Below are 6341 nucleotides of genomic sequence, written 5' to 3'. Positions count from 1 at the left end.
GTATGCTCTAAGATCAAGAATTGACAAATGGCACCTCATAAAATTACAAAGTTTCTGTAAAGCAAAGGACACCATCAAAAGGACAAATCGGCAACCAACAAATTGGGAAAAGATCTTCACCAACCCTACATCAGATAGAGGGCTAATATCCAATATATACAAAGAACTCAAGAAGTTAGACCCCATAAAACCAAATAACCCTATTAAAAAATGGGGTCCAGAGTTGAATTCTCACCTGAAGAACTTCGGATCGCAGAGAAACATCTTAAAAAATGCTCAAATTCATAAGTCATCAGAGGAATGCAAATCAAAACAACCCAGAAGAACTGGATGGTCATGTAAAATCTCTAACAAAACAACCAACCAACGGGTTTCCTCATAAACTCAACTTTTCCAGGGAATAAGATTACAGATCTCTCGAGGCAGGTATGTCACCAAGTTATGAAAACTGAGGATCGAAGCTAATGCAACTGTGATTGCTGAGTAGGCACACTTTGGATCTTGTCACGCAGCACCTAGTAACTCAGAGAAGGCAGATTTACTAATTCTTCTGGTGGGATTTCTTCAATGACGTTTACTCCAAGGTATAAACTCTGCAAGTTCTCCATCTCTGCCAGGATGCTCTGCAGCTAATTGCCTCCCAGCCCAGGCTGAAGGTCTGAAGCACATGCAACTCCAGCAGGGAGGCAGGCAGCTCCTGGAAGCGGTTGCCACTGAGGATGAGCATCTGGAGGCTGCAGCAGAGCAGCAACTGGGCCAGGCAGGCCCTTGGACAGTGAGCCTGGGCCGCCCAGACGGTTGTTCCTGACCAGCAGCATGCCCTGGCCGCTCAGTGTCAGCAGCTCAGGTCCCAGCGCTGGGAGCTCATTGCCACTCATGTCCAGGAGCCAGAGGAAGAAGCCACCGCCCAGCGCTCCCATGGCAGCGACCAGCAGCAGCAGCCACAGCAGTGCCTCCTGCAAGCCAGGCCACTCCTCAGTGTGTGCCTCCAGCTCAGACTCCAGGGCCTGCGCCCCACATGCTGGATGGACCAGTTGAGTTTGGCCTCCCCTAGCCCAGTCTCCTCCATCCAGCTGGATCCTAGGATGCCTGATGAGGCAGTACATCCCGGAACCTGAAGGGTTCCACCCCATCAGAAGTGGTGCAGCATGGCCCTGCCCAGGCGCTCAACCCTGATGCCAGCCGAGTCAAGCCTCAACCTTCTTCTTTACTCTTTGGCTAATATCCACTTACAAGTAAGTATATACAGTTGTAGATTTGGTTTATTGCTAATATTATCTTAATGGGGTTCCCAAATTATAGGAGATTTTGCATGTCTACGTGTGAGACACTGTCCTTCCTCCCAAATTGTGCTAAATGCTAAATAAATTTGCTGGTAGCAAATGACTGGACAGGGAGACAGAGGTGGGACTTTAGATTTCTCAGACAGTAGATCACTGAAAGAAGGAAGTTTTAGAATTACCATGCTATTGCCTTTCCCTGGGACTAGATGTCCCAGGCTAGGTTGGTACCCAAGAGGGTCTTCCTCTTCTCTGTGCACAGGGTAGAGGGAAATATAGAGGGAGAGGGATTTGTAAGATCATAACTAGAAGAGGAGATGGGGGGCTGCAGTCAGGATGTGAAGAGATTTTTAAAATAATTAATTTGAAGAAAAATGAAAAAAATAAAAAGAATTGCCCTACTGGGAAAGCAGAGGATGGAAAGGTCTCCCATTCTCATGGATTGATAGGTTTAATACAGTAAAAATGGGCATCTTACTAAAAGAAATCTACTGCTTCAATGCAATCCCTATCGAAATAGCAACACAATAATTTACTGACATGGAAAGAGCAATTCTCAGTTTCACATGGAAAAACAAAAAACCAGGATGAATGAAACAATTCTGAACAAGTAAAGACTTCTGAAAGAATCACCATCCCTGACCTCAAGCTCTACTACAGAGCAATAGTGATATAGATTGCATGATAGCGGACACGGACAGTCAGGTTAATCAACTGAATAGAATCAAAGACCCAGAATTAAACCCACACACCTGTGGACACATCTTTTGTTAAAGAAGCCAAAACCATACAACCAGAATTAAAGCATCTTCAAATCAGACTGGCACTTAGCACCTCATTTTAAAACAGCGGTGGATTAAGTAAGGGATTGCTTGCTAGAACCCTTCCCCTAATGTCCAGATGCCTCTTGCTTGTTTGGCTACAGCGAGATTTGGAGCAATAAATTTTCTATTGAACCAGAAGAAGAGAGTCAAATTTGCAGAAGAATCTTTTACATAAGTAAACATGGATAAACTCACATAAAATTATGTATAGATTTGTGCTTACGCATTCATATATCTCCATTAAAACCAGTTGGGCCAAACTACATCCTTATCTCATAATTACTTACTTACTTACACACACACACACACACATCTATACTTACAAATGCATTTGGAGCAAAAGATCAAGCACCAGCACGGAATGAACTCATTCATTCTGGATGAAAAATGAGCTCCAATCTTTATTGCATAGAGAAAGAAAAGCCTCTTCAAGTTTGTGGCTAAATGAATTTAACCCAAGTCCATAGCAGAATGCTTTGTCCTCTTTAGTAAGACTAAGCTTGCCTTGCTATTAAGAAAATACCTCTGCCATCCGAAGTTCTTCAGGTGAGAATTCCTTGTTTAACTCTGTACCCCATTTTTTAAAAGGGTTGTTTGGTTTTCTGGAGTCTAACTTCTTGAGTTCTTTATATATATTGGATATTAGCCCTCTAGCTGATGTAGGATTGGTGAAGATCTTTTCCCAATTTGTTGGTTGCCGATTTGTCCTTTTGATGGTGTCCTTTTCCGACTCCAGAAAACAAAGTTAAACAAAGAATTCTCACCTGAAGAACTTCGGATGGCAGAGAAGCATCTTAAAAAATGCTCAACTTCATTAGTCATTAAGGAAATGCAAATCAAAACAACCATGAGATTTCACCTTACACCAGTCAGAATGGCTAAGATTAAAAATTCAGGAGACAGCAGGTGTTGGAGAGGGTGTGGAGAAAAGGAACACTCCTCCACTGCTGGTGGGGTTGCAAATTGGTACAACCACTCTGGAAATCAGTCTGGCGGTTCCTCCGAAAACTGGGCACCTCACTTCCAGAAGATCCTGCTATGCCACTCCTGGGCATATACCCAGAGGATTCCCCACCATGTAATAAGGATACATGCACTACTATGTTCATAGCAGACCTATTTATAATCGCCAGATGCTGGAAAGAACCCAGGTATCCCTAAACAGAAGAGTGGATGCAAAAAATGTGGTATATCTACACAATGGAGTACTATTCAGCCATTAGAAACAATGAATTCATGAAATTCTTAGGCAAATGGATGGAGCTAGAAAACATCATACTAAGTGAGGTAACCCAGACTCAAAAGGTGAATCATGGTATGCACTCACTAATAAGTGGATATTAACCTAGAAAACTGGAATACCCAAAACATAATCCATACATCAAATGAGGTACAAGAAGAAAGGAGGAGTGACCCCTTGTTCTGGAAAGACTCAGTGAAGCAGTACAGGGCAAAACCAGAACGGGGAAGTGGGAAGGGGTGGGTGGGAGGACAGCGGGAGAGAAGGGGGCTTATGGGACTTTCGGGGAGTAGGGGGCTAGAAAAGGGGAAATCATTTGAAAAGTAAATAAAAAATATATCGAATAAAAAAATATCAAAAAAAGGAGAGAAAAACATAAAAAAAAGAAAGAAAATATCTGTTCTATCCTGTGGTAAGGAGGGTCCTACCTGCTCCTTCAACTCTCTCTGTAATTTCTTGTTTTTGCCTCTTTCTCTCTGCATTGTGCATATTGCTCTTATTTTACAAAGTTGCCTTATATTTAAGATATTAAACTCTGCATTCTCCTTCTAATCTTGCTCCCTCCTCCTGCTCTGATGTAACAATGCTCTTACTTTCAATGTGTTTGTTACTTTTTATTTCACTCAGTTTTTTATTAGATATTTTCTTTATTCACATTTCAAATGTTATCCCCTCTCCTCATTTCCCCTCCAAAAACCCCTATCCCATCCCTCCTCGACCTGCTTACTACCCCACCCACACCCGCTTCCCTATCCTGGCATTCCCTGTCACTGGGATGTGGACCCTTCACAGGACCCAGGGCCTCTCCTCTCATTGAGGTCTGACAGGGCCATTCCCTTCAACATATGTGGCTGGAGCCATGGGTCCCTCCATGTGTACTCTTTGATTGGTGGTTTAGTCCCTGGGAGTTCTGGGGTGCTGGTTGGTTCATATTTTTGTTCCTCCTACGATGCTGCAAGATCCTTCAGCTCCCTGGGTCATTTTTCTAGCTCCTCCATAGGGGACACTGTGCTTAGTTCATTAGTTGGCTGTGAGTATCCACTTCTGTATTTGTCAGGCACCTACAGAGATTCTCAGGAGACAGCTATATCATCTTCCTTTCAGGAAGCACTTGCTGACATCCACAATATTGACTATATGAGGGATGGATCCCTAGGTGGGGCAGTCTCTGGATGGCCTTCCCTTCAGTCTCTGCTCCGCATTTTGTCTCTGTATCTCCTCCTGTGGGTATTTAGTTCCCCCTTCTAAGAAGTACTGAAGTCTTCCTTCTTCTTGAGCTTCATTTGGTCTATGAATTCTGTCTTGGGTATTCCAAGCTTCTGGACTAATATCCACTTTTTAGTGAGTGCATGCCATGTGTGTTCTTTTGTGACTGGGTTACCTCACTCAGGATGATATTTTCTAATTCCATCAATTTGCCTAAGAATTCAATGAATATGTTGTTTTTAATAACTGAGTAGTACTCCCTTAGGCAAATATCATCTACAAATAGTGATATTTTGATATCTTCCATTCCTATTTGTTTGCCTTTTACCTTCATTTATTGTATAATTGCTTTTGCTAGGTCTTTGAGAACTATATTGAACAGGTAGGGAGAGAGTGGACAGCCTTGTCTAGTTCTTGATTTTAGAGGGATTGCTTCAAGTTTCTCTCCATTTAGTTTGATGTTGGCTACTGCTTTGCTGTGTATTGCTTTTCTATTATCAGGTATGGTCCTTGAATTTCTGATCTTTCCAAGACTTTTATCTTAAAGGGTATTGGATTTTTCAAATACTTTTTCTGCATCTAATGAAATGGTCATGTGATTTTTTCTTTGAGTTTTTTTATATAGTGGATTACGTGTATCATGAAGGGGTGATGGATTTTGTCAAATACTTTCTCAGCATCTAATGAAGTGATAATGTGTTTTTTCCTTTGAGTTCCTTCATATAGTGGATTACATTGATAGATTTCTGTATATTGAACCATCCCTGCATCCCTGTGATGAAGCCTACTTGATCATGGTGGATGATTGCTTTGATGTTTACTTGGATTCTAAAAGGAAAACTCCAAAACAAGGAAGGTACCATCACCAATGAGAAAAGAAGATAAGAGTTATCTCAGAACAAAATAATCAAAAGGAGAGAATCACATGCATATAATGCCACCTACAACAACAAACATAACAGGAACTAAAATAGTCCTTCCTTAGTATTTCTCAATATCAACAGGCTCAATTCCCCAATAAACAGACATATGCTAACAGACTGGATATGCAAACAGGATCTAGCATTTTGCTGCATATAAGAAACACACCCCCAATGACAAAGGTAAACATTACCTCAGAGTTAAAGGCTTGAAGCAATTCTTCCAAGCAGTCACAAAAAACAAGCAGGAGTTATTTTTCTAATAGCTAATAAAATAGACTTTCAACCAAAAATTTTCAAGGGAGATGGCAAACGACACTTCATATTAATCAAAGGAAAAATCAACCAAGAGAAAGTCTAAATTCAGAACATCTGTGCCACAAATGTAAGGGTATCCACATTCATAAGGGGTGACTTTAATGAAGCTGAAAACACACCTTGAATCATACACAGTAATAGTGGAAGACCTCAACACGCCACTCTCACCAAAGGACAGAGCATTGAAACAGAAACTAAACAGAGACACAATGACACTAATAGAGGTTATGACTCAAATGCATCTAACAAATATATATAGAACATTTTACACTAAAACAAAAGAATATGCCTTCTTCTCCATACCTTATATTACCTTTTCTAAAATTAGTCATATACTCAGTTACAAAACAAGCTTCAAGAGGTACAAGAAGATTGAAATAATCCCGTGCATTTTATGCGATTACCATAGATTAAGGCTAGATTTCAAAAACAATACAAAAACCCCCAGAAAAACCATGTACATCTGGAAATTGAACAACTCTCTATTCAATGATAACTTCGTCACGGAAGAAATAAAGAAAGAAATGAATAACATTTTAGATTTCAATGAAAA

The 6341-nt window shown here is 40.9% G+C and overlaps 1 pseudogene; it reads right to left on the bottom strand.

Annotated features, from left to right (window-relative positions):
- Positions 1 to 334: 334 nt before the first annotated feature.
- Positions 335 to 1106, bottom strand: LOC127670635 (leucine-rich repeat-containing protein 58-like; annotated as a pseudogene).
- Between the last annotated feature and the right edge of the window lie 5235 nt (positions 1107 to 6341).

The sequence above is a fragment of the Apodemus sylvaticus genome, chromosome 20 (genome assembly GCF_947179515.1).
Source record: "Apodemus sylvaticus chromosome 20, mApoSyl1.1, whole genome shotgun sequence".
In the NCBI taxonomy this organism is placed as follows: Eukaryota; Metazoa; Chordata; class Mammalia; order Rodentia; family Muridae; genus Apodemus; species Apodemus sylvaticus.
The sequence above is the reverse complement of the archived record's forward strand: the minus strand, read 5'-3'. Positions and strand labels throughout refer to the sequence as shown.